We start from the raw sequence: 27833 nt of genomic DNA, 5'->3' as shown, positions 1-27833 counted from the left end.
AATATTTTATCATTTCCCTTTTGATATCTGCTTTGACCCACATGTTATTTTAAATTGTGCTGTTTAATTTTCAAACATTTGGACATTTTAGATATCCTGTACTTTTCTATTTTTAATATAATTCCATTGTGATCAGAGATTATACTCTACAATTTCAATTTCTTTTAACTATTGAGACTCGTTTCATGGCCTATTGTCTATAACCATGTGCATTTATAAAAAATGTATATTATGGTTCTCTTGAATACAGTGATCCATAAATGTCAATTTGATCAACTTGGTTGATAGCTTTGTTCAATTAATTTATGGTTTATTAATTATATGTGTTCTTGTTTTATTAATTTCTGAGATAGAAGTATTTATTCCTCTCTATAGTTACATATGTTTGCTCTTCAAGTATTTTTTTACTTTCTATATTAGTTATATACACATTTTAAATAGTTATGTCTTCTTTTTGGATTGACCTTTTTCTCTTTTTCAAATGTTTTTCTTTATGCCTGGCAGTCTTCCTTGCTGTGAATGCTACTTTTTCAAATTTTAATATAGCCACTCCAGTTTTCTTATGATTTGTCTTTGCATGATATATATTAATCAGTGTTCTTGGCTTTCACCCATCTGTTTCTTTAGAAAAACAAGGTTTTTAAAAACATAGATATGTTGGAATATTTAAATACACACACGCAAACACTTGGGTTTAAATCTGCCTTATTTTTTGTTTTCCATTTGCCTTATCTTTTTTGTTGTTGTTCCTTTTCTCTTGACTTATTTTACTAATTTTTTTTAAGGTTTATTTGAGTGAAAGAGAGAGAGAGAGTTGGGGGAGGCGCAGAGAAAGGGGGGAGACACAGAATCTGAAACAGGCTCGTCTCTGAGTTGTCAGGACAGAGCCCGACGCGGGGTCGAACCCATGACCGGAGAGATTAGACCTGAGCCGAAGTTGGACACTTCAACGACTGGGCCACCCGGGTGCCCCTTTTCTTGCCCTTTTTTTTTTTTTTTTTTTTGGATTGAATATTTTTATAATTTCACTTGATTTCTACTATTGGCTTAGTATGCCTCTTATTTTTATTTTCCATTGGTTGCTGTAGAGATAACAGTATGGATCTCTAACTTATCGCTGTCTATCAATAGTATTGTATCACTGCGTAAGGTAAGAACCAGACCGCAGTATGCTTCTTCCCACATCCTGTCCTTTGCGCTGTTCTCACCCTTTTCGTTTCCACACGTTATAAACTCCACTATGTAGTGTTATCATTTTTATTAACAATCAGCTACCTTGGGACTTGGGGGTGGCTCCGTCGGTTAAGTGTCAGACTCTCGGTTTCCGCTCAGGTCGTGATCTCACAGTTCGTGTGTTCGAGCCCCACATCAGGCTCTGGGGTGACAGTGCAGAGCCTGCGTAGGGTTCTCTCTCTCCCCGTCTCTCTTTGCCCTGGCTCGTGCTATCTCTCTCTCTCTCTCTCTCAAAACTAATAAATAAACTTAAAAAGAAATCAACTATGTTCTGAAGACATTTTTAATGAGAGAAAAATGTCTTTTACTTTTCCCTACATACTTAGTCATTTCCTGTACTCTTCCATTTCTTTGTGTACATCCAGGTTACCGTACTGTATTATTTCCTTTAAAACGAAAGAAGTTTCTTTCACATTTCTTGCAATACAGATCGGCAGCTAATAATTCTGTTTTTGATTGAGAAAATCCTTATGTTGCCTTCATTCTTTTTGTGTTAAGTTTTTTTTTTTTTTTAATTCCAGTTAGTTAACATACAATGTAGTGTTAGTTTGAAGTTGTAGTTTGTTTGTAGTTTGTAGTTTGAAGTCGAAGTTAGTTTGTAGTGTTAGTATGTAGTTGGACATAGCGATTCAACACCTCCATACATCACCGGGTGCTCAGCAGAGCAAGGGACTCCTTAATCCCCATCACCTGTGTAACCCATCCCCCCACCCACCTCCCCTCTGGAAACCATCAGTTTGTTCCCCATAGTTCATCTGGTTCGTGGTTTGCCTCCTTCTATTTTTACCCCTTGTTCATTTGCTGTTTTTCTTAAATTCCACATACGAGTGAGATCATATGGCATTTGTCTTTCTCTCACTGCCACGTTTTGTTTATCTTAACACCCTCTAGCTCTATCCACGTTGCTGCAAGTGGCAAGATTTCCTTCTTTTGTATTGTTGCCTTCGTGCTTAGAAAAATATGTTCATGGGGTATAAAATCAGAATGGGGCTTTCTTCTTCCTTTCAGCACGTGACAGACGCTGTATCATCTCCTGCCGGGCGTGGTGTCTGACTGGAGTTTCTCGTCACTCTTAGTTTCACACCTCTGTGTGGGGTACGGTCTTTTTTTACTGTAACTCTGAAAATTTTTCCCTTCATGCCTATTTTACAACAACCTACTTGCGCCAATGACGATGTGGCCTTCTTTTTGCTTGGTGCGTATTAAGGTTCCTGGATCTACAGACTTCTGGTATTTTACAAATTTGGAAAATACCTTGGCCATTATTTCTTCCATCTCTTTCTTTGGCCACTCCTCTCTTGAGGTCTCTAAGTAAATGCATGTTAGATTGCTTTGCGTTGTCCCACAGGTCACTGGTCGCTGAGGCTCTAGTTTTATTTATTTTGTTTCATTTTCCTGTCTCTTTTCATTGTTTCAGTTTGGACAGTTTCTATCATTTTTGAGTTTATGAGTTTTTCTTCCATAGCAATCTAGTCTGGCATTTATATCATCCAGTGAATTTTTTTATTTCAGATTGTTTCTTAGTTCTAGAATTTCCATTTGGTTCTTTTTATATATTTTATTTCTCTGGGTATTATATTCATATTTTCATTTACTCTAAAGCATATTTTAAGAACTAATTTAAAGACCTTGTAGCCAACATTGTTACATGTTTTATTTCTGGATTTGTTTCTACTGACTATTTCTTTCCTGTTTATAGGTGACATGTTCCTGTTCTTGCAATGTCTAAATCTTTTTGGAAAGTAGACATTTTATCTATTGCTTAACAAATGCTACATTCTTTATTTCTTTACAGAATGTTGGACTTCATTGTGGCAAGCAATGATATTATTTACACCAGTTAATCGCTTGACATTGATCAAGCTTTTAAAGGCAGGTTTAGAAGGCTCTTGGGTGGCTCCGTTGGTTGAGCGTCTAACTCTTGACTTCAGCTCAGGTCATGATCCCGGGGTAATGGAATCAAGCCCTGCATCAGATTCTGTGCTGAGCACAGAGCCTGCTTAAGATTCTGTCTCTCTCCACCCCTCTCCCCTACTCCTGCTTTCTCTCTTTATCTCTAAAATCAAAAAAACACAGGCGGGTGTAGAATATTACTCTAATATCTCCCCTGAGTATCCCAGGTGTTCACTCTGACCTTTTAGAAATTAAAGGTATTCCCACCTTATGTTAACTCTGGTAATTATTCAGCTTACAACTCCCCAGTCGTTCTTGGAACTTCACCCTACACGTACACGGCTTAGGACTCAGTCACACGATGCAATATACAGGATACGTGGTTGAAGACTCCATTTTTGGTTTGTCAAGAAGAGAAGTTATTTGTAGCTATAAGTGCCCCATGGAGCTGTCGAGAGGACTGTAGAAAAAGACTCCAGGGTGAGTTTCCAGGAACAAGTCCCTAAAATACCCTCTGGCCGCCCTCCCCGTCAGAAGGACAATTCCTCAAGGCTGACGTGCTCAATCTGAACGTGCATTTTTAATGGTGCGACATCATCTTCAAAGAGGCAAAAATCGGTTCTTGCAGGGATGGAGTAAAACAAACCTTAGACTTTACAATGTTTGTGCTTCTGCAAAGCTCAAACCTACCCAACAAATCTTATCCCTTAGTATTTCATTTGTCTGAGCTGAATTTTTCTCCATAAAAAGTCATAGAAAGGACTTAGAAAAACTGACTTAGCGTGGATGCTGTAAGGGCCATGGCATTATGTAGCGTCTCATTAGATGATGAGTCGGGGGTGGCCACAAGAAGGTGCACAGGAGAGGCACAGGGAAACAACAGTGTCCTCTACATAAAGGTCCCAAGCAATATGATGTAATGTGTAGCTAAAGTAACACACTGTTTGCAAAACAAGAGGTATGGTGAGAAACATAGTATTCAGCAGATATAAACGTACATGAGTACAAACTCTAGGATTGGCTTTGGGAGTCACCGAATAAGAAATTAAATAGAACGACACATAAAAATAGGACAAAAGTCTGTCAAACACCTTAGACTTTAGATAGGTTTTCAAAATAATTTTTTTTAAGTTCATTTATTTGTTTTGAGAGAGACAGAGACAACCCAGGTGGGGGAGGGGCAGAGAGAGGGGAAGCCAGAGAATCCCAAGCAGCCTCCTCACTGTCGGTGCGGAGCCCGACGTGGGGCTCAAACTCACGAAACCAGTGAGACTGTGACCTGAGCCAAAACCAAGAGTGGGACGTTTATCCGACTGAGCAATCCAGCGCCCCTGGATCGGTTTTAATAAGCTTTTTTGCTGTGTCTTTACTGAAAGAGGAAGGAATATGCTGCAAAAATGTTTAAGTCCAGCAACGAGCACATTCCCCAAGAGATGTGCTGGCAAGGGGAAGAAGGTCTCAATAACAAGCTTGGGGAGATAAGCAGGGGCCAGATTAGAAAGGCTATTATAGGCCATGCTTAAAATGTTTATCTCTATCAGAAAAGCAACGGGAACATATTGAAGAGCTTTAAGCAGAGGAGTGGCGTATTATATTTGCATATTTTAAAAGTTCCTTCTGACTCATCTTGGAGAGTCGATCAGAGGGTGACAGAAATAAATGCCAGAGAATTCTTCCGAGGTTTTTTAAACAAAAAAAAGGTTAAAAACTTGGGTTAAGGTGGTTAACAGTGCAGGTGACAGAAATAAGCATTTAAATATTCAGCGAAAGGACTGTGTTTTGGAATGTAACCGTGAGCACCACTCACACGTCAGGGGTCACTAAAGCCATAGGAATAGATGAAACCGTCAAGATTGTGTGATGTGTAGAGTGGGTTGGAGCTCAGGACAAGCCTCCACTATTCAGAATGGCAGAGGGGCGTGGGAGGCACGGTGGGGACCCAGGCAGATAACCAGGTGAGTGCCGTGTCCTGTTTACTAAGGAAAAGTTGTTTCTAGAACGTTCACTAGTCCGAATGCTACTGATAAGACAGCAGGAGAAAACAAAAGCTAAATTCTTGCGTTTTTTCCTTTTTCCTTTTTCTTACTAAATAGTGAAAACCGTTTCAGCCATACATTTTCATTACGGTTTTTCATTTCTTCATTTTCAATTTTGCTCTATCCTATAAAATTTTACGTGCACTATTCTCCTTTGATCTTATAAATTACCAATGACTATAGTAACTTCCTCTCTACCGAATTGTTATTTTAGAGAATGTTATTTTCATTTTCAAGTGCTTTTATTTTTGTTGCGGTAGCAATGTACAGAAGGAGGATTTGTGAAATTCACTTGCGGTCCCGTGATTACTTGGTTAGTTTCCCTTCCTATAGCATTGTTAATTGGGTTGCCTTTATTCCACGCTGACCCCACCCAGATCTTAAGCTGAAGAAACTTGATCAAATCCAACGTCCAGTTTCCCCCTCTCTCTACTTTCCAGCACTACTGTGGGGGTTTCTTTACTCTCCAAACTTCTTTCATCGCTTCAGTAGGAATCTGGAAATAATTAGGTGTGTGCCCAGACTGTATAACCTGGCCCAGAAGCCAATCACAGATAATAGTTGAGTTGCTACAGCTCTCTTTCCTTCCACTGTAAACCACTGTATGATTTTTGTTCTCTCCAACACAATCAGTGTTTTTGTGACTAGAACAATGTCGATGTCGGGGGCACTTTAAATTCCTTTTGAAGTCACTATCTGCTTAGAATTGAAGTTGAAAACCAACAGCAAATCTCCATTTGATTGAGCCATGATTTTTTTTTCTACACAATGTGATTACTGCACCCTCTGGCAACAATAACTCAACAGTAACTTGAGGATATATCTGTGTAATTGCTTTATACTCAAGAGTCACATAGCCGATAATAACACTGCAAGAGATGTGAGAGATCTTGTAATTAGTATACCCCCTTGCTTTGTAAATGAGGAAAATGAGTCATGGCTAAGACTTTGCACACCACGATTTAGTGCAAAATATGCCTGCACATTTACACAAAGAGCAGTGTCTTACCTAGTAGAAAACTAACAACTTAGCATAGTTTATGGAAATAGAATTTTTAAAGGGGCTACACATAACCTCAGGTCCTTTCCAAACTAGGTAGAATAGAAATATCTTTTTGTCAGCTTTTAAAAACAGCTATTAATTTACTATTCTAAATGTCAGCAGGTAAGTTACTCAACAGAGGAGAGCATGAATTGCACCCAAAAGATATTAGAAGGTTTATGGCTGAGATTTTGCCTTTTAAGCTAATTGGAATTTCTTGACTATGAAGACATGTGATATTTGTAAAACATCCACTTATCATTTAAAGGCAGATATATCCTGACTTAGTATGTCTATTAATGCAGCCTCCACATGAATAATTGTCATTTACTGTGGCCTCACCCAGTTTTGCTGTAATTTCTGGTCTCTTCTTTCTTTCTTCATTTTCAAAATGTACACATGGGGTGTCACTGGTGGGCTTAAAGGCAGCCCAGTGACAATTCTAATACAAATTCTCATGCTATTTTTATCCTCATCCCAATTCTAGTTTTCTTATTTCATTTTATTTTTTAAAAATTTATTTATTTATGGGGCATCTGGGTGGCTCAGTTGGTTGGGCAGCCAACTTCCGCTCAGGTCATGATCTCGCGGTCCGTGGGTTTGAGCCCTGCGTCGGGCTCTGTGTTGACAGCTCAGAGCCTGGAGCCGGCTTCAGATTCTATGACTACCCAACCCCTCACTGCCCCTCCCCCACTTGTGCTCTGTCTCACCTTGTCTCAACAATAAATGTTAAAAAAAAATTTAAACATTTATTTATTTATTTTGAGAGAGAGAGAGAGAGAGAGAGAGACAGAAGAGTAGAGAGAGAGGGAGAGAGAAACTCCCGAGCAGACTCCACACTGTCAACACAGACCCCAATGCAGGGCTCGAACTCACAAACCGGCCATTCCTGACCTGAGCTGAAATCAAGAGTCGGAAGCTTGACTGACAGAGCCACCCAGGCTCCCCATCCAATTTTAATTCTGATACTAATATCAGCTAAAGCTTGTTGAGTGCTCACGAAATATCAAGCTCCTTCCTAAATGCTTTACATGGATTATCTCTTTTAACACAAATAATAACTATAACTATTTCCATTTTACAGATTAGGAAACTGAGGGACAGAGTGTTAAGTAACGTTTCCAAGGGGCAGAACTGTTCCATCCACCCAGGCAGTCTGGTTCCAGAGCCTGGAGTCTGGCTTTTAAACCCTTAAACGCTACTGCTCCATCCAGGGGCTCATGCGGATATTCAGGTCACGTCCAGGTTAAAAGGGGAATTTGGAGACCCTTCCCCAGCTACAAATGGACAGCGTCCATGGAACTTGTTCTTTCTTGCACAGACTGTAGGTAACCCGCCCGCACTTGACCATGCTTGGTGCGGCAGCCTGATGACAGTCACACACGTGAGCAGAAGGCAGAAATGGGGTAAGTAAATCATACCCTTGGGAGAAGCAGAAAAGACCCAGAAGGACAAGCAGACTGTTGAGATGTTGTACAAACATTTAAATAGTGCACATAACCCCAGAGATGACGGACAGGACCAAACCCACACGTGTTTTTTGTAGATGGCCATTTCTCAGAGGAAAATGATGGATCTTAATTGGAAGTCCTTTCTTCTCGGTCTCATAAGCTTCTCTTACCTTCAGGTCAGCAGTTTTTGACGGGGTTATTCCCACGGGTGTCAGAGAAAGACTGAAAAACTCATTGAATTCAACAGCTAGAAGAAGGTCAGGAATGGGGATGGTTGCAGCGAATGAGCGAAGGTTGAAGCGGGTGTCAGTGGACTCGGGAAAAGAACACTCCTAGACTCCCATTTATAGGAGAGGGAGAAAAATAGCTCTTAGCTAACTTTAAGAGCTAAGTGAGGAATTAGATTAGCAACAGATGTTTTTCAATTCTTGAATATAAATAGCGTGACAAAGGCTGTAAAGAAGGAGAAGATGAAATAATAAAGAGGGCCGAAGCTCAAGGAATCAAGGGCACATGGATGGCCCAGGGAGAAGCCATTTCCCCCACTGACACTGACGAGAAGGGGTTGGCCAGGGATAACATGGGTAAGAGGCCGAGGTATTGTCCACCCACAGCTTTTATTTTCCCTGCGACGTCTGCAGGGCTCAGGCGGTACTCACTGATTTCAATGGTATTCATTGGAGGCTGAAATACTATTTTGAATTTCAAATGAGGTATCCTGAAATAAGTACGGGGGGAGACAAGTTGGCCAAGACGTTGTCCAGGACAGGAAGGGACAGAAAAGACCAGTAAAAGGAAGGAAGGGAGGGAGGGAGAAACTGAAAAGCAGCGTTCCTTAAAAAAATAAACATAGACGTTTTATAGGATGTTTGTGATATTTGATATCAATATATCAATATCAATATATTTGATATTAATATTTTTGCCTCATTGTGGCATTCAAAACTTTTGACATCCATCTGACAGATGAAAATAACATTTTTGAAGGGCTGACTGTGTTTTTTTCAAACATCAGAAGCAACGGAATTTAATGGTGAAGCGCGTACTGGTTGAGGCTATAAGACAGTTTTCGTTTTCAACTCTCACACTGAGCCTGTATCCAAAGCCGGAACAGCTGCTTTGATGAGAGTAACTCCAAAAATCTTCGGTTTCAGGATCATCAAACAGAGAAATCTTAATCATGCGAACAAATCAATCGTAACTGCAGCTCTGACACGTTCATTTCAAAATACTCACAACGAAGTCCTTCTAAGTGAGAGGCAATAAATAAATCTCTGTTTGACTTGAATGAAGTCTTGCTCATGACACATGCTCCTTTTCTGCTGAGTAACTTTCCAGATTATAAAAAGTTTTCAAAGATGCCGACTCAACCAAAGCCGACATACATTCATAGCTTAAAATAGATGTTAAATTTTTTACGCCTCTAAGTTAAAGTTTTAATGAATAATAAATACTGTCCCTTTTCAGTTGTTTTTTTGCAGTTTTTATGCACATGCTATTCCAAGAGTCCTTGAAATTATAGTGTCCTAATAACTATTAGCTTTATCAACCCTCACACCATATATGTTTGAACAGATCCGATTTCCGCCAAACCTCCCCAGTTACTCGCTTCACTACGATCAACACCGATGCTCATGCCCCTTCCTCAGGCCTGGTTTATACTGTGATGTGAAGTTACAGAGCTTCCTCCTCAATGATGGTGAAGATGAGGCTGCCTGTTTATAAGAGACAAAAATTATCAGCATTTGTTGCATGATTCTGTGCTAAGAACTGAGCTAACTTTTTTACACAGATCAGCAGTCCTGACGACAGCCATTAGTAGAATCTCCATTTCACAGATTAGGAAATTGAGACTCGGGTTAGTTACCTGCTTCTTGAGAGACACTCCTACAGAGGCTGTATCCTCTCTCATACCTGATGACCCCACTGAAGAAATGAAACCAGGGGCGCCTGGGTGGCTCAGTCGGTTGAGCGCCGACTTCGGCTCGGGTCACGATCTCACGGTCCGTGAGTTCAAGCCCCGCATCGGGCCCCTGTGCTGACAGCCCGGAGCCCGTTTCAATTCTGTGTCTCCCTCTCTCTGACCTTCCCCCATTCATGCTCTGTCTCTCTCTGTCTCAAAAATAAATAAACGAAAAAAAAAAAAAAAAAGAAATGAAACCAACGAACCAACCAAACCGTAAGGTCCGTTCTCATTCCACCCGATATCTGCACACATATGCTCAGTCCTTCTCTGGATACAAAGAGAGAAGTTTCTCTGATCCTTTTGAAACCCAGTCTTTCCACTTAAGCCCTGGGTCCTTAGCCCTCTCGCTTTCTCAAGAAATATATGCAGCCATTAAATTCTCTTCTGCATTATTTTATTTTATTTTATTTTAGAGAGAGAGAACATGCAATGCACATGAGCAGGGGAGAGGGGCAGAGGGAGATTGAGAGAGAGAATCTTCAGCAGGCTCCACACTCAGCATAGATCCCAATGCAGGGCTCGATCCCATGACCCTGGGATCATGACCTGATCTGAAGGCAAGAGTCAGACACTCAACTGACTGAGCCACCCAGGTGCCCCATCTTTTCTGCACCCGTTTTTACTGGATCATTCCCATCAGCATACAGACCTGCTCTCTTACCTCCCAACTTTGCAGAAATCTTCCTTGGCCTCTTATTCCCCTCTGGCGATACCATCCCAAACTTCTGTTCTTTCCTGTATCAAATTCTCCAATGACTTGTCTATATTAAACACCTCAGTTTCCCCTCTTTCATTCACTCTAGTCTGGCTTATCACCTTGCAGCTTCTCAGACTCACTTATCTATAGTCTCCATGTAGCCCAAGTGCAATGGGTCTCTCGTGATCTCAATCTACTTGGCCTCTGGACCTGCCTTAGAAGTTAGCCAACAGCAGGATTCTGGAGGATTCTATGTCCCCAGGAAAAGCCTCAGCATCACGTGTAGTGGCTATGAACATAAACACGAAATCTTTCCACATAGAATATATTTTATAACTCTGTCCAGTCATAGATCCTGATTTCCTTTCATGCCTTTGTGAAAAGCTCACTCTAAAATCTACTAACCCAAGAACCTATGCACCATAAGAGATTCTTGCTTTAAAACCTCTCTCAAAGACCCTCAACATGTTGCATACATTCAATCTGAAAACCACGATCATGTTAAATTCTGCCAACCCTCTTCCCCCACAGAGGCCGTTGTGTTTTTACATCTGGAGACAGAGGAGGGTATATATACATTCTGCAATCGAATTGCACTTGGGTAACTACCCAGTCGTAGAATTGTTGGGTCACATGGCATTTCTTCTTTCAATTTTTTCGAGGAACCTCCGCACCGTTTTCCACAGTGGCTGCACCAACTTACAGTTCCCAACAACAGTACGTGAGAGTTTCTTTTTCTCCTCATTCTCAGCGACAATTGTTATTTCTTGCCTTTTAAAGTTTAGACATTCTGACAGGGGCAAAGTGATATCTCACTGTGGTTTGGATCTGCATTTCTTTGATGATTAGCGAGGTTGAACATCTTCTCATGTGTCCGTTGGCCATCTGGATGTCCTCTTTGGAAAAATGTCTATTCAGGTCTTCTGCCCTGAATTTTAAAATCAGATCGTTTGTGTTTTGGTGTTGAGTGGTACAAGTTCTTTATATATTTTGGATACCAACCTCTTATCGGCATGAAGGAGTCCTGGGAATAAAAGTTACAGCATTAGGGAATATAGCCAATGATATTTTAATAATGTTGTATGGGAACAGATGGCAGCTAAACTTATGGTGAGCGTAACATAATGTGTAGAGAAGTTGAATCACTGTTACATACCTGAAACCAATGTCACACGCACATTTAAAAACTGAAAAACAAAATCTCAGCTGGGACAAAAATTATACTACCCACCGGGAGCTTTGAAATACCCTATTTTACTTGTAAAAAGCAAGGCAAAAATATTTACCATTGGGGTCGAGATGTCCACGCAATGAACTCTTTTGGATTGTCTTGTATTCTGGTTGTGCCTAGACTGGCTTTTGCTTTTTGGTGCATTCCTCCCTTGCCAGCCACTCCTATTTGTGTAGTTATATGGTAAAGTCTCCAAGCAATTCAGCCCAGACACTGAGATTCTCTTGTGCTCACAAATTCTTAAAGGAATACTGTGTGTCCAGCTACTCTGTCCTTACACAATATGTCAATATGAGAATGTATGTTGTCTTTAAACATGGCTAATTTTTCCTCCAGTTTCCCCTGCAATTGGCACATGGCACAGAACATTGCCACTAGAAAATAATCTTCATACTTTCTACCAGAAGAGTTGGGGGAAACTGTCTTCCTCCTTCCTGGAGTTGTTAATTAGGATAATGTAGATCCTGCCCAGAATAGGAAGACGCCTGTATTATATCTTTCCTAACAGATAAAACCTATACAAGGAAACAAACCAAGCAGATGGAGACACCAGTAAAAATCCTTTCCCTTATGGAACTTCTAGGGAAGCTCCTAGTGAAACATAAAATAAAGATAAGTAAATCTATAAGGGCATATATAGCACTAAGTGGTAAAGAAAAAACACAAGCAGGGAAGAGTTGGGTGAGAGCAGCGTGGATATTTGATAGAATTCCCTGGGAAACTGCATTTGAGAAAGACCTCAGTGAAGTGAGGGATGACTTGCATGGATATCCCTCACTTTTCAGGGAGAAGAAATGCAAGTGCAAAGAAGAAATGCAAAGTCCCTCCCTGGGAGGGAGGGAGCCTGGTATGATCAAGGAACAGCAAGCCGGCCAGTGTGGCCACGGCACAATAAACAAGGGAAGCAAGGCAGGCATGGGGTTGGAGAGGTCATATGACATAAGGTTGATGCAGGGCCTCATAGCCCGATTGGAATGACCCGGCTTCACTCTGAACACGGTGGGAAGCCAATGTCCTGATTTAAATACAAAGATGGCAGTGATGTGACTTACGATTTTCAAGGATCACACAGGCTACCGTGTTACGAGCAGACCACAAGGAGAAGAGAGCAGAACCGACTGGTGAGGAAGCAATTTTAATAATCCTGGCAAAGGAGGGAAAGGAACTTTACAGTAGCAGGAGGGAAGAAGGGAAGGGATGGAATTCTGCGATATATGCTGAGGGTAGAACCAATTCGATTTGCGCCTAATAACCATTGGGTTGGATGTGAAGCATGAGCTAAAAATGAAGGCTCGGGATGACTCCAGCGTTTTGCTGGTGACACTGGCTTTTGGTCCGTTGACTTGCTTGTTTGTCCTGTTTGAATGGCTGGAGGGATGGCGTTATAATTCATTGAAAATGGCAAAGTATTCAGAAGGAAAAATACATTGCTAAATGTGTTGGTGTAGTCCTATTCCATTTCATTAACTCAACCAATAAAAATGTTACCAATTATCCTATGCTCTACAGGGAAAAACAAGAAATACATGCTGTCCTTTTCCTTGAGGAATTCATGATCTAATGGAAGACTGGACATGTAAGAGTGTGTTTCAAATAATTTATCCTCTATCAGCAGGAGGAAATCTGTTACCAAGAGAAGTGAATTTATTACCCCACAGACTATGACTAAACAAAATCATCCCCCTGTCCCCACTTACTAGGACGAAGTAATGTAACGAGGTTCTATAATAGTAAGTGAAAAGTCTAAAATGTCATCATCCTGAGCAGGTCCTGAAGCTAAATTCTAAGTTTGGGTCAGTGTGGTCACATCACCTCCACCCCAAAGCAGGTAAGCAGATGAACGTTCGTGAAGAGAGCTGGGTTGACAGAATAATTCTATCGTTATTTGTTCAAAATTCTCCTTTGTCTTGAAGCATCAACTCACTGCGAGAACCCAGGCAGGCAAAAGATCTAGCAGTAAATCAATTTAGAATAAATGGACATGTTCTCCTGAACACGGTGGTTCGGCAAACTGGAGGAAAAGTGTTGACCATAAAACTCAAATACCTTATCATCACTCTGGATGCACTGTTGGTTTTGGAATCTTTCCCTAAAATGTTAAGAATTTAGATTCAAGGAGAACATGAGAAGTATGATCACATACTGAATTTCAAATCATCTCTGTGTGGCATCTTTTTAAAGTGGTACATATAATGACATACAGTGTAGACATGCTAAGCTTTACCCACAGTTTTCAGAAATATAAAACTTTTCTTTCCAGTGCATATAGACTTCAGTTTACTCATCTTCAATCTGAGCTGAGTGGTTTTGTGTGGATTATGCAAATACTTTGCATCTTTAATTTCCTCCTGTTGCTAAATTTGGTCGGTTCTAAAATTTGTGATATCTCTACATGCACACTATAGAGAACAGGATCAAATTCAACTTATAAATGTTCTCAGCAAAATGGCTTAGCAGGTGGAAAGCTGAAAGAATTGCGCAATTACAGATTTTTTAAACTACACGAGTTCCTGATGCAGTCCCCAGGCACACAAATCAAATTGGAATTTACCGAGTCCTGCCTACCCGTGGTAAAGGAAGAAAGCTTGATAGGGAAAAAATGTTGAGGATGCTAGTGAAGTTCCGAGGTGCAAAGGTACCGTGCGGGTGGCAGGAAGGATAGACAGATTGCAACGTGATCTGAGTTGTAATCCATTTGCATTATTACCTAGCAGTGTAAACTTAAGGAACTTCCGTAAGCTTTCTGAGCCTTAACCTTACAGATAATGAAATGGATTGCTGTATTGAAGGTAATGGTTATAAAGACCCTAGAAATACAGACACAGCGATCGGTAGTTATTGTCAACATTTTGGTATAAACGTTGGCACAATCGTGGCAGCCTCTGGTCAAGAAAACTGTTAAGTGAGGAATGTGGTTTTGGGGGGCTAAGTAATTCTAGAGGAACGAGAGAGATTTCATGTTTGTCAAGGACTCTGCCTTCCTCCTTTCTATTTTCCAGATGCAAGCACTCTTTAAATCCAGGCGCTTAAGAGAACAGTCAGTGGTTCACTAATTACTTCCGCCTACTACGTGATTTTTCTTTCACATACAAATGTGAGTAGAATAATAAATCTATGTTCTAAATGACAGGTGTCCCTGTCTGGAGGTGTCCCTGTCTGGAGGCCACCGTATTCATACTCACTCCGTTGCCTCACCATAGATCCGGAAATCTCAGTCTCTACCCAGAAGGCACTGCTCTCAGCAGAAATCCAAGTTCACTCAATCCCTGCACTCCGTTTAGTTTTCATCCTAGCATTTGTCATGCTTTGAAATTACGGTCTCGCCCGTTCAGTTGTCTGTCTCCTACCCACTAGCATGTAACTCTAGGAGAACGGGGGCTTTACTGTCTAGCGAACCACCGGATTTCTAGAACCTGATGCGAGATGGGCATCATGCCACTATCAGTGCCATCACCTGCAGTGTGACACTTACAGACACTCCTCCCTTAGTGGTGATGAGAAACCACAGCAAAGACAGAGACCGATTGACCTGCAGATGCTCGGGATGCGCTATTGATTCATGACGCACGTCAGAATCACAGGCATTAGGTGAGATGATGTCTCAAGTTCAGCTCGCAGGATCAACGCAGCCGAACCCTATCTTATTGAAACATCACTCACGGTTCTCTCTCATTTTTCTCTCTCACATCACTATAGTAACCATATCCCATAACAATGGCGGGGGGGGGGGGGGCGGTAAACTAGGAGGGAAGGAGAAATGGGCGTTCCTAGTTGTCTTGGTGAGGGGTGTCCTCTCTTGATCTCTGGGTTTCTTGCGGTGTGGAGGTGTATAGGGTCAGAAAGTCAGCTCTGAAGGCCCAGATGGCTCATGGAGCACCAGACACGTGGGCACAACTCATAGACCCTACACGGAGACACGAACACGGTGAAGAATTCCACGACGTCCCTTCCTTGATTGCTATTTATCTAAGTAGAGGCCAATTCATCCTGGCTTCAGCGCACGTGCTGGATTTCAGATATCGTCTGACCCCTCGCCCTCCCCCAGAAGTATTTCTGGGAATTACTGGGGATGTTCCGCCTTCTCTCAGAACTGGGCGGCCACCAAAACCATCTTCTGCTGTTCTGCCCGGCCGGGCGCCGCACCTGCCGGAGTTGCCGTGACCCGGCGCGGCGGGGGTGGTGGCCCCCGTGGCAGCAGCCTGCCCCCCACACCCACCTGCCTTGGACCCTGACATTCTTTGCCAGAGGCCACCGTGGCTCTGACTGGCTCTGTGGCCACCGGACGTATAGATGACCACTAGATGTACGGGAGTGGGCACAGACACCTCTTGGCGACCCGCCCTGAACTTGTCCTTGGGATCCTCCTCCCGCTACTGCTCCGGGTGCTCCCCCGCCTGCACCCTGCCTTGGCTGGAACCGTGGGATGGCCAGTGTGCGACTGCCAGACCGCGGCTAGTGCCCTGTCCCCTTCTCACTCGCACATCCCAGAGCAGGCATCCTGTGCCTCCGAGCTCCTGAGGTCAGTACTTCAGTCCTTTCCATTTTTTAACAGCCCTCACCGTCCCCCTAATCCCAGACCCGCATTCAGCTGGCCCGGGGACATGTTCAAGCAACCACCACCACTGTCAGACTTCTTACTCCTCCCACCAGTGAAGCTGGACGGCATCAGGCTCACAAGCCTGGGTCATTCTTGGCTGGGTTCTCTCCTGGAAGGTCCTACAGCCATACCCTCCCGGCCCACAAACAGATTCTTGGCAGGCAACCCCCCACAAACTCAATGACCCTCAGCAATGGACATGGCTTGAATTCTTTCTCAGGTGGCTCCTCGGGGCTTCCACAGAGTCTTCTCCCAGAGACGATTGTGCCGCCATTTTGGCAAAAATGTTCAGGAATTCCTGAACTCTAGTAGTGGGAGTCAAGAGGTTGCGTTCCAACCCGGGAAACTCACTAGGGAGACTGGAGGAAATCTGGCTGCACAGAGCGTGTGGGATCAGTGTCCCATACCACCGGACAGCCAGCCTCCCAATAACTCAGACATATTTGAGAATATGCTTCTGAAAGTCACCCTCTGTCTCTAAACAGCTTGATGGAAAAAAACTTATAAGTTGCAGGACATTAAAGGAAGAGAGATTCAGGGGAAAGGAATTCTGAGGTGTGTGTCCTACCAAGATATGGCAGACTAAAAGGGAAGGAGGCAGGGGAAGGGGGCCACAGTCGAGGGGTTTTTGAGGACAAAGACAATAAGCTACATGCACGCCAAACGTTGCAATAGGATTAGTCTGGAAGTAACATTCTATTTAAAACACCTCTGATAAATAAAAGAGCAGATAAAAGCAATAATTACGGGGCGCCTGGGTGGATCAGTTGGTTAAGCGTCCAACTCTTGGTTTGGGCTCAGGTCATGATCTCGCGGTGTCGTGAGTTCGGGCCCCAAGCTGGGCTCCGCTCTGGCCGCGTGGAGCCTGCTTGGGATTCTCTGTCTTCTCTCTCTCTGCCCCTCCCCTACTCACACTCTCTCTGTCTCTCTCAAAAATAAATAAATAAACTTAAAAATAATAATAATAATTAAACTTACTGTTGTCATTCTATAATGTTACCTAGCATTAAATAATTATTCTATTTTGAAAAAATCTTTAAGTTGTTCATGGTATAATTATCTTGAATCGGGTTTCCTAAAGCTTCCCTGGCTCGAGCTGACCATGTTTCATTTCTAGGGAATAATTAGAAACAAATTGTAAGAGCAAACCTGTGGTAAGAGCAAATTTACAAGCCGATAGCCCATTTCCGGTCCACTTCCTTTTTATGCTAACATTCCTCTTGCGCTCCTGTGAAAATGAGTGTGGCTAATTTCAGTTGATGCACAGTTTTTGGACTAAGAAAATCCAAGCCCCTCATTCTACTGGAAGTATAAGGAAAAGAGAGGAATTGATTCTACCAAAGAGTAGAGGGGGCTCTACTTTGAGGGGGGCTACTTATATCCTAGAACAGATATTCTTTAACTGTACCTACCCCACCATGGTTTTGCAACGGATGTGGCTATATGTTTATGAAATGGTTTTAAATAAGCAAATAAAGAAAAAGCATCGAGGAATGTATGAAACAGTATAAATGCCCTCCCTCAACTTGACGTTTGCATCTGACCCTGCTAGAAACAGAAAGCATCACTCTCGGACGGAGGCAAAGCTTCAAGCAAAAACGTGTTCCCTTCTCTTGAATCTATTCAAAACCTAGAAGCCGCTCCCTGTCCTCAAGGGCAAAGTTCAAGAGGGTGAGAACCATAATGATTCATTTTTGCATCCTAGTGGATAATACATAGATCTGTAACAAATGTTTGCAGATGAATAAAGGAACTAACCAAGTCATTATTTTCAGTATGATAATTGAATAATCTATAGCGGAAAGGATTTTCAAACAAGTTAAAGAATGACCACCTGATGTATGAATGAAGCGAGAGAGATCGAAGGCATAACAGTCTTGGGTAGAGGAAATTCTCAGAACTTCTCAGAAAGTTCTTTGGCTGATAATTACTCTCATACATACATATCAGAGAATAATGTGGTGAAATCTAAACTTCTCTGACAGTGGAGTAAAATATTTTGAGATGCCATTTAAGAGAGATTCACAAAAGAACCTGTAATTATAAAATGGATAGAACTGTGTTACAGAAAATCAGAGTACCTCATGTCATATGGTGCTTTGAGAGTTGTAAAACCTTAAAATAGTCACTGAGTCCCAGTAGGTGTTTTGGATATGTTGAGTGATAGTAATAGTAAAGAGAATAGTATAAGCACTTAAATTCAGCAAACCTTGAGAAGTACCCGTTTGAAACCATAATGGATTAAAGAAACATTTATCAATCACCTGCGACGTGCCCACTCTGTATAAAATACTGGAACTCGAGAGATGAATGAAACATGGTTTCTGCCTCCAAATGTAGTGGTGAGGTAATTATAAATAATTAAATGGCAACACGGGAGGAGGCAGAGTGGAGGTGCTTTCAAAGCATGATGGGGACAGAGGAGGATGAACTACTTTACTATTGACTTCTAGGCTCTAACTCCCTCTAGAGAACATAAGGTTTTCCTAGAGCTTTGAAGAGCAGGGGAGGAGTGGTTTTCCAAGCAGAGAAAACAGATGTTAAAAAAAAACCCTGGAAGCAGTGTGTATACAGTGGACTCATTGTATAAATTCCAGTTTAGAACACACAGGGCGATGGCCCCGGGTAAGATGAGGAAGATAGCGATGTTAGACTGTGAACGGCCCCGTGCGTTAGAATTTTTCTTGTAGGTGATGTAGAACCATCAAAATTTTGAAGTGTGCCATAGCCTAAAATATAAGATACTTTATTTTATTTACTTATTCGTATTTTTTTAAGTTTCTTTATTTTGAGAGGGGGGCGGGCAGAGAGATGGAGAGAGAGAGAGAATTTCAGGCAGGCTCCGTGCCGTTAGCGCGGAACCCGACGCAGGGCTCCAACTCACCAAGTGCGAGATCATGACCTGAGCCAAAAACAAGAGTCAGACGCTCAACCGACAGAGTCACCCAGGCACCCTTATCTTATTTTATTTTATTTCTAGAGAGAGGGAGTGCGTGCTCACGTGCACGCAAGTGGGGGAAGGGCAGAGGGAGAGAGAGAGAGAGAGAGAGAGAGAGAGAGAGAGAGAGAGATTGCGAATCTTAAGCAGGCTCTGCACTCAGCTTGGAGCCCGGTCCCACAACCCTGGGCTCATGACCTGAGCTGAAATCAAGAGTCGGACCAGGTGTCCCTGCAATATGATGTTTTAAAATAGCTTTTTATTAAACACTGTACTTTGGAAACCTTATGAGAACTGAACCGTTGAAAAAAATATAGAAGGTAGAGGTCTGAAATGTTTCAGCAGCCCTGCCTCTGTCACTCCCTGGGAGGCACTTGGAGAAGCTGTAATGTTACCAGTTGCACTGCGGTGAATTTTAAGAACTTAATTTAGTATCAGGGATTAATTGAGGCATTGGAAGGAATCTGGCTCACTGCCCCTGACCAAGGTCATCAAACAATGCTGTTTTGGCATGTGTTCTATACAAAGCTGAGATTAATCCCGATCTTCTTCTATTTTAATGTTTCATCCCATAATTGCACATGCAGAGGCAAGAGGAAAATGGAGCAAACTCCAAGGCAATTAACTAGAAATAGGAAAAATTCTCCTGATTTCTTTCTTTCAGTGCTCTCCGGAAGCTCTACTGACAAAATGTGTGATGGTGTTCATGTGTGAACCCTTCTCTTTAGAAATGAAAGGACCTATTAAAAGTTTAAAAGTACGGACTGTTATGAATATAAATGGGATTTCAAATACTATGGGCTTCAAAATGATTCTATCCTATGTGTCCTATCCTCCAAGTCCAAAAATTATGTTTCAGAGGCAAGCATTTTACACTTTCTATATCCATTATTATATTTTATTATGGGAGGAAGTCTTCTTGGAATAATGCAACTCTATGTCCTACATTTGGGAAAGAGCTGTATCTAGATATTAATAGGGAGTTGTTTCAATAGATCTTTATTATTACAGATTTTCACGACACCTACTCTTGAGTTCATTCCAGATTCTCTCTATGACGTTCAAATTCGGGGACTCGGATGGTCGTGGCATTAAATGTGTCTCCCCTTTTCCTCAAGAAGATTTGCACACGTTTCGATGGACCCTTAGTGTCCTGCTGAAAAATAAATGGTCTTTATTTTTCCTCTCCAGTGTCAACAGTTGGGGATGATTATATCCCTTCTGAAATAGCTGTTGTGCTGTGGTTGTTTTCAAGGTCCACTTAAGTACCTAAATCTACTCACATTTTACCCCTGGTATTGCAGTTTGGAAACACATAAAACATTACACAGCAAGACAAAGGCCATCTTTAAAGGAAGATGGCAATATTTACCTCCATTTAAAGGACAGTTATGGAGCTTTTATGCAGCCCAGAAGCCTAGAGAAGTTAAATAATTTATCTGAGGTCACATAACTCGTGAGTGGCAGTTCTTCCAGACTCCAAATCAGACTCTGCTGATGTCTCAGGGTCTGTCTTCATGCAAGTGTGAAGCAACTGATGTTTCAACGTGTGTTTCCTGAGCACCGGCACTCAGGCAGATGAGGAATTAAATACTGTACCTCTTTATGGTTATTCATTCAAAAACCTTTTTCAGGCACCTGGTGCCAGGCCTTCTGTTTGCAAAAATAACTGAAACACTGTTCTCGGACAGAGAAATGCTTAGCCTAATTAGGGAGGAAATCTCATGCGTTGAAGAAAGAACAGGAAAAAACACCAGGAAGTCTCATGCGTTGAAGAAAGAAAGGAAAAAACACCACTACTATGTTAATTGCTGTGAAAAAGGAAGTGGGAGCAGGGTGCCTGGGTGGCTCTGGTTAAGTGACCGACTCTTGATTTCAGTTTAGGTGATCTCAAGGTCATGAGGTTGAGCCCTGAGTAGGGGCTTAAGATGCTCTCTCTCTGTCTCTCCTTCTCTCTCTGCCCCTCCCCCATGCTCTCTCTCTCTCTCTGTGTCTCTCAAATTAAAAAAAAATAAATGAATAAATAAGTAAAATAAAATTTTAAAAAAGGAAGGTGGAAAAGGAGAGTGGAAGGAAGGAAATCTGTGCCATGGTAACAAGGTGTAGGGCAGAGGAGGGGGTCTGGGACCAGGCTGCTCCCAGAAGATTTATGGAGGAAGCAGGCAGACAGGGAAAGAAGTGTCCACTATGGTCAAGCGTGCGACAAAATTGAAACTTTTCTTTTCACCTCAAATCCTGGAGAGTGCTCAGTCCCCTGATCTTCATTTGACTACTCACATCCAATAAGGTACCCAGTCCTACCCACATTCCTCCAATCCCACCTTCTGTTTCAATTCTCATTTTCACCTTCCTAGCAAAGCCACCAGGACCCTAATAACGCGTTGCAAGGGAAGAAACTTACCTGGTCTCCTGGCTTCCTGTCTTAAACCCTACTCCTAACTACTGGAGCTCTTTTTAGAATACCTACCTGGCCATGATATTCTCAAAACTTTTTGATGGCTTCCTGTGATCAAAATAATTGGTTTCCAAAATGGAACTTAGGTCACCCGACCGAAATCACTCCCCTTTATCTATTTCCCGTGCCATAGCAATCGCTCCAGCCCAGAAATATTTTCTAAACATTTATTCATAAATAGTAAGGAATCCGGAGTCCCTGATCCCTGAAAGCTTTCAATCTGGTCGGAAAGAAAACAAAAAGCAAATTAGCTGAATAACAGAACATAGAATACTCATTGTATGGGAGTGACACGGAGCTAAGGAGCTACACACGAGCTACGGGGTCTCAAGAGGCGAGATTTTTGCAATCCACCCCATTTTTTTTTTCAAGTAAAATCTTAACCTTCGAACCCCAGGAACTAAGGCAGATTAAAATGTAATTTATTTGCATAAGAATTACTCCCAACCCCAGGGGGCCTCAGGGATCTGGGAAACCTAGTTTAAGAACACTTAAAAGATCAAGAAGCAGGCATCCTGACTACTGATTAGAAGTTGGAGTCTTGCCATGGACCACAGCATCCTATCACCCGGGAGCACGGGAGAAATGCTGAATTTCAGACCTACCCTGGAGCCGGAAGCAGTACTCTTGGTAGTAACTCATATGCGCATTAAAGTTTGAGAAGCACAGACTTAAAGCACCGTAGCCCTAGCCCACCCCCCCTGACCTTTGAGGGGTGGCCTTTCCCACCCCTCAAACAGGATGTGGTCTACCCTCTTGAGAACCTGTAGCACTCAGTACCATTTCTATACAGTGAATATTCCACGCTTTGTTTTTCAGCTAACCTGATTGTTGTCTTCTCTAATAGCAGACTGCAAGCTATCGGGGATGGGGAATTCTGGGTTCCTTCATATTCACGTATACATGCTAACAAAATATGTCTGGGGCGGACTGATTGTTATGGTAAGGGGCACAGATAAAGGGGAGTGAGTTCAGTCGAACGACCTAAGTTCCATTTTCACCCTGCTGGCAACCAATGTACCCTAGTCGAGTCACTTAGGCTCTGCAATTCAGATTTCCCTTCTGCTATCAGACAACTCCGGTCCAACTCTCGGATTCTATTGTCTGTGGGCGGTCGTGGTGGTCGTGTGTGAAACGTCTGCCGGGACTATAAATTTCAAGTTATAGTCATTGGAATTACAAAACTGAAACCCATTATACACGTAGCCTTCTTTAATTCCTAGCATTCAACAAGTACATCCTATACTTGCCAAACAAATGCGGAAAATACAAATACAGAAAGTGAGCACTCCCCACAAAATTCCATGGAGTTATTAGATTTCAGAGGACAAAAATTTTTTTAAAGAAAGAAAATTTAATCATGAGGTCGGGACTTAAATTACTTTATTTTATTTATTCTCTTAAAAATCTCATTGCAGATGGGTTACGAGGAGTTTACAATGAAAGGCTTAAAATACCACAAAATGATGAACCAAAGGAAAGAAATATAAGCGTAGGAGTGGGAAATGCAACAGAATGAGGCCCAAAGGTGGGGTAAACTTTGAAGACATTTGCTTAGCCTCTTTCCTAATACACAAGCAGACAATGGAGATCCGAAAGTTATACTGGGCTAAGCTTTTAGCAGCCAACACAAAGAGGGACATTTTCCCAGTTGAAGACTCATATCTATCACGTAAGATGGGCTGTATCATTTTTGCAATCAAGATTTGTTGAATATTAGAAATACAGTTAGAAAACATTCTTCCAAGGAGCGCCTGGGTGGCTCAGTCTATTGAGCGTCTGACTCTTGATTTCGGCTCAGGTCATGATGGGATCCAGCCCCTGAGTGTGGAGTTTGCTTGGGATTCTCTCTCTTCCTCTGCCCCTCTCTCTTGCTTGTGTGCTCTCTCTCTCTCTCTCTCTCTCTCAAAAATAAAATTTAAAATATTTTTTAAAAAGAAAACAGTCTTCCAATAAATATTTGGAAGGTGCCTACTTTGTAGTTTTTTTTTTCTTAAATTCAGCTTTGAGGTATAATTGACATAGAAAATTATACAATATTTAAAGTATACATAGTGGTGATTTTGATGTATTGCTACATTGTGAAAAGATTCCTTCAATCTATTTAATTAACACATCCATCACCTCACTTTTATGGGTGTGTGAGAGAGAACATTTGAGCTCTACTCTCTTAGCAAATTTCAATCACACAATACCATTCAGTGTTGACAGTTGAATGAAGACACGTATGTCTTAAGAGACAACAGAACTGTGGTTGGGTTGGCCACCTTTTGTGAAAGGCAAAGATTCTATTAGGACACAGTAACTTGCACAAAGATCAAGCCAAAATTGTATGAAGACAATTACTTTGCATCTTTTCTAAGGCACAGACTATAGAGTGAGAACCTCAAAGTTATTATTCCCTGTGTGAGTCCAATAATTTTAACCTTGACAAGTGCAAAGGGAAATAATATACACAAGCACTGAGCACAAAGGGAAAAAAATGTCTCAAGACACGTGGGGAATAAAAGGATTTTACTGTACCTGGATTTCACTTTAATACATGCTTTTTAACAGTCTCCACAATGACATTGGTCATTTGATTAGATGGAATGCTGAATGGAAAATTTTAATAGAGATAATTTAATTTTTTTTAACATGTATTCATTTTTGAGAGACAGAGAGAGACAGAGTGTGAGTCAGGGAGGGGCAGAGAGAGAGGGAGACACAGAATCCGAAGCAGGCTCCAGGCTCCGAGCTGTCAGCACAGAGCCCGACGCGGGGCCCGAACTCATGAACCACGAGATCACGACCTGAGCTGAAGTCAGATGCTCAACCGACTGAGCCACCCCGGGGGGCCCCATAAGTACATGAAAACTTTGGTGATGCTGAGGTTGTAGCTGATGTTAAGTTTTCTGTATACTGTGTTTTTCACAATTTTTATAATGTATGTGAATTAGAATGACAGTCATAAATAATGATAGAAATACAAAGAAAAAGGCATGCTCTTCCGTGGCAAGGTGAATGAGGACTGCTTTCAAAAGAGTTTCCAGATGTACAATTCTGCAGTCGGCAGGGAGTCTGAATCTCCCGGCCAAAATATTCTGGCTATTTTCAATGAAAAACATCACAAATTAATAAAGATAAATTGCCTAGAGATAGATTTTAATGAAACTGAACATACAACAGCAGCATATTTATTACCTTGGATTTGTGATTTAACAGAGGCACATCTGGGATACATAGTGTTTAAACCATCTCAGCACATCTGGGCTTATCCTATTAAACAAGTAATGCAAATCCAGGTATAATTGAGGACCTCCTCCTATTCGTGCGAATCATGATTTTAAAAAAGCTTTCCAAATAGCAAAACGCATGCAAGGAGCCGCAACGGCACCTACAGAAAAGCGCGTGTTAATACTCGAGTTAAATCACGTATGGGTCAGACCACGGATACATCTTGAAAATGGCATGCACGATTCAAGGCATACTTTGCTTCAGGAAAACGACCGAACTTTAAAACGAAAGAGAGAAAAATAAATGTCTAAGTACACTCTAAAAAGCAAATTGTAAATTACGGGGCACGCCGGATCGTACGTTGCATCCCATTCATTAGTTAAAATTCTGTACACACGTTAACGTGCCAGCTTCTGATGGGGCACTGGTGGGTGGTCCAGACCTGACTCCGACAAGCACAGAGCTTTGAGTCAAATGGGTGGCAGACAGCACACATAAGCGGAAGAGAAGCCCCTAGAGGGAGAGAGAGAGAGAGAGATCAGGCTGTGAGTAATGTCTAATTTTAGACTTCACCTGCAACTGAGCTGCTAATAACCCAGAATGCAGCCCCATCAATAAAATCACTCCACTGTGCGGTCTCCACTACATTAGCAATCAAGCAGAGGGGTGTCCGCGTAAGGTTTACTAAACGATTGAGTTGACATTGAGGCCTGAACCTTCTCCAGCCTGTTCGTCGCTCTATCTGGCCCACTTCAACATGCAATAAATAACTGCCAAGTGAAGGAATTAACCGTTCAGTAACTTAATTCACTGTTTCTCTTTAAGAGAGGCACGACAAAATTTCCGTATGCTCGGGGAGCGACAAAAAATGTCTAAAATTTGTCTTGGAAATGACCATGAATTGTGCAGTTTGGAATCACACAAAAATCATTGCAAGATGTCATTGAACAATCTAAGTCATTGAAATTACAACTCCTGTAAACATCACCGGGCGTGCGGACCCAGACCCCACGACCCCAGCCACCACTCCATTTTGCCATGTCATCTTTCGTTTGACTCTGTAACCTATTTCCAGAATAAGAGGATACTCTAATTACTAGGAATGTTGTGCTCACGTTGGTCAGGACAGTTCTTCCTCTCTCAAGGGTAATTTTCTTTTGTAAAGCAACAAAACTTTTCCAGTAAAACACATCTCTAGTTTAATGTTTATCGTTTCTCTTTAAAAGATTGCTTCTGAAAAGTGCTGAAACAAATTATTCCTCAGAGCAAAGAATGATCTGTACGGTTTATTTTAGAGGTGTTTGTCTATTTCACGTAACCAAAATATCCAACCAAAGCTCTGACCATTTCTGGTCTCAATGTTTTTAAGAACGAAAAATAAGGGCATGGTTACTGCTCTCAGTGAATTCACAACATAGCCAGGTAAACACATCAAAAGAAACAATACACCAAAAGTGACGAACCCTTAGTGAACTATACATTAAGGTATATAATAACAAAATCATATGATGCAAATAATTAATAAATAGCTCAGACAGAAGGCCCTCAGGAAGGGCTAGAGGAATCCAAAATGATGTCATAGAGGCGGTTAGATCTGAGAAGAGCTTGAAGGGGAGGGATTTTGTGTGGACAATCTTCAAAGTCATTGCAGCATGGTGGATGGGAATTTCTCAGGAAACTCTTATTGCCCCTTCCAGCTCTGTCTAATCAGACTAAACATTGGGAGCTATTCTATGCAAAAATGGAGTTCTAGGGAGACCTATATATAGACATACATACATATATATATATATGCATATATAAAGTATATAAAGATATACAAAAATATTAGATGGCTATAATCATATCTGAGGAATATATATTGTAGCATATATAATATAGTGTATCATATCAAGGAGACCCAAGTCCTATCTATGAACAGAGACTGCCCTAAGACCTAAATTCCTGGGTTGCCTGGGTGGCTCAGTCAGTTAAGTGTCCTACTTCGGCACAGGTCATGACCTCACGGTCCGTGAGTTCGGGCCCCACATCAGGCTCTGTGCTGACCACTCGGAGTCTGGAGCCTGCTTCGGATTCTGTGTCTCCCTCTCTGTCTGTCCCTCCCCACTTGTGCTCTGTCTCTCTCTCAAAAATAAATAAACATTAAGAAAAAAAAAAAAGACCTAAATTCCTGACCCTGACCCTCAAAGTTTGCTTTTCTGAAAAAGCTCTTCAAAGAAACTGGCATCTATCTTTCAGATCCACAGATTTCAATCCCAGTAAATAAAATCGTCCCACAACTAGCCAATCAGGAAACTCCAGGATACAGCTTCTTCCATGATGGGTTAATCTGACCCTTTAGGGCTCAAGCCACTGTCACCTCTCACCTGGACTATTTTCTTTTTTCACCTGGACTATCTGCCACATTGCCCCTGTTACTGCGATCTATTCAATGGGTGGAGGGAACAACAGAAATTTATTCTCACGGTCCTGGAGGCTGGAAGTCTAGGAACAAGTGGTCGGCACGTTTGGTATCTCCCGAGGCCTCCCTTGTTAGCTTGCAGATGGCCGCCTGCTCCCTGTGTCCTCACATGGCTTTTCCTCTTTTCCTCACATGCCTCGTGGCTGTCATATGTCCTGATCTCTTCATTTTAGGAGGACACCCGCTAGATTGGATTAGGGCTCCACCCTTAAGACAATTGCCTCCTTAAAGGCCAAATCTCCAAATACGGTCACCTTGGAGGTTAGGGTTTCAACATGCGAATGTGGTGGGGGGTGATGGGGGGAGACACAATTCAGTCCATCACAGTATCGCTCAATGGCTTTGTCATCACACATAGAGAACAAGCCAATGTCTTCTTGGTGGCCAGCAAATGGTACCTGATGTGGCCACCTTCATTTCCACACCCTCCCTAGATTTGCTCAAGTAAATTGGCCTCTTGGATCTTTCTAGAACTAACAGGCACCCTCTTGTTCTTGCTCGTCTTTCTCTTCACAATAATCTTTCCTGCAGGTCTTTACTAAAAGGCCGCTTCTCCAAGAGACCTCCCTACCGAATTTATGGTCTCGACCCTAGGCGCCCATCTGCATATCATAACC

General features: G+C 42.0%; 1 protein-coding gene and 1 pseudogene across 1 annotated transcript in view; both read left to right on the top strand.

Moving 5' to 3' along the window:
* LOC132680607 (host cell factor 1-like) overlaps positions 1-15781 on the top strand; it is a 39671-nt pseudogene extending 23890 nt beyond the window's left edge.
* SGCG (sarcoglycan gamma) overlaps positions 1-27833 on the top strand; it is a 226100-nt gene that overhangs the window by 49510 nt on the left and 148757 nt on the right. The gene's annotated exons all lie outside the window — the stretch shown is intronic.

The sequence above is a fragment of the Panthera onca genome, chromosome A1, assembly GCF_046562875.1.
Source record: "Panthera onca isolate mPanOnc1 chromosome A1, mPanOnc1 haplotype 2, whole genome shotgun sequence".
NCBI classification, from domain to species: Eukaryota; Metazoa; Chordata; class Mammalia; order Carnivora; family Felidae; genus Panthera; species Panthera onca.
Note: the sequence above shows the minus strand (reverse complement) of the source record. Positions and strands in the feature narration are given on the sequence as shown.